Raw genomic sequence first — 1,397 nt, 5'->3', positions numbered from 1 at the left:
CCATCCCCACCCTCACCCCCACACTCCCCTCCACTCCCCTCCCCGCCATCCCCACCCTCACGCCCACACTCCCCTCCCCTCCATCCCCACCCTCACCCCCACACTCCCCTCCTCTCCACCCCCACCCTCCCCCCCACACACCCCTCCCCTCCATCCCCACCCTCCCCCCCCACACTCCCCTCCCCTCCATCCCCACCCTCACCCCCACACTCCCCCTCCCCTCCCCTCCCCCTCCATCCCCACCCTCACCCCCACTCTCCCCTCCTCTCCATCCCCACCCTCACCCCCACACTCCCCTCCCCTCCCCTCCCCTCCATCCCCACCCTCACACCCACACACCCTTCCCCTCCATCCCCACCCTCACCCCCACACTTCCCTCCTCACCACCCCCACACTCACCCTCACACTCCCCTCCCCTCCTTCCCCACCCTCACCCCCACACTCCCCTCCCCTCCATCCCCACCCTCACCCCCACACACCCTTCGCCTCCATCCCCACACTCCCGTCCTCTCCCCTCCTCTCCATCCCCACTCTCACCCTCACACTCCCCTCCCCTCCATCCCCACCCTCACTCCCACACTCCCCTCCCCTCCATCCCCACCCTCACTCCCACACTCCCCTCCCCTCCAACCCCACCTTCTCTCCCCCAGCACTCCTCACCTCAACACCCCCCCTTGCCTCCCCCTCCCCCCTACACTGCTTCACCAAGCTATCTCCCCTCCCCACCCTGGAAACCCATCACACCCCCTCCTCCCCATAACCTTCCCTACCCTCCCCTTCCGCGCCTATCCCCCCACCACACCCTGGAAACCCATCACACCCCCTCCTCCCCACATCCCTCCCTACCCTCCCCTTCCGCGCCTATCCCCCCACCACTCCCTGCCTCCGTCTCCCCCATCCTTTGCTTCTCCATCCCTACCATTCGCACACCACCCCCCTCCTCACCTCTGCCCCTTCTCCCCCCTCCCCCCAGAAGGAAACTTCATCCTGGTCTTCCAAAGGAGAACATTCCCAACACCCACTGGTGAGGGAGTGACACAGAGGAAATTCCCAAGTTTGGGATACAGGAAGCAGAGAATATCCTGTCAATAACGGTGTGATTAAACTGGGAAGGTTCCAATCTTCTCTCCAGCGTCCTGATCTTGTACGACATTATCTTTTTCCACTGTTATCAACACTTCCCTTTCATTTCCCTTGCTGCTATACACACCCTAGCCCTGACCCTGACCCTGTCCCTGACCATGTCCCTGTCACTGACCCTGACCCTGACCCTGACCCTGTCACTGACCCTGACCCTGACTCTGACCCTGTCCCTGACCCTAACCCTGACCCTGACCCTGACCCTGTCCCTGACCATGTCCCTGTCCCTGACTCTGACCCTGTCACTGACCCTGTCC

The sequence above is a fragment of the Chiloscyllium punctatum genome, chromosome 12 (assembly GCF_047496795.1).
Source record: "Chiloscyllium punctatum isolate Juve2018m chromosome 12, sChiPun1.3, whole genome shotgun sequence".
NCBI classification, from domain to species: domain Eukaryota; kingdom Metazoa; phylum Chordata; class Chondrichthyes; order Orectolobiformes; family Hemiscylliidae; genus Chiloscyllium; species Chiloscyllium punctatum.
The sequence above is the reverse complement of the archived record's forward strand: the minus strand, read 5'-3'. Positions refer to the sequence as shown.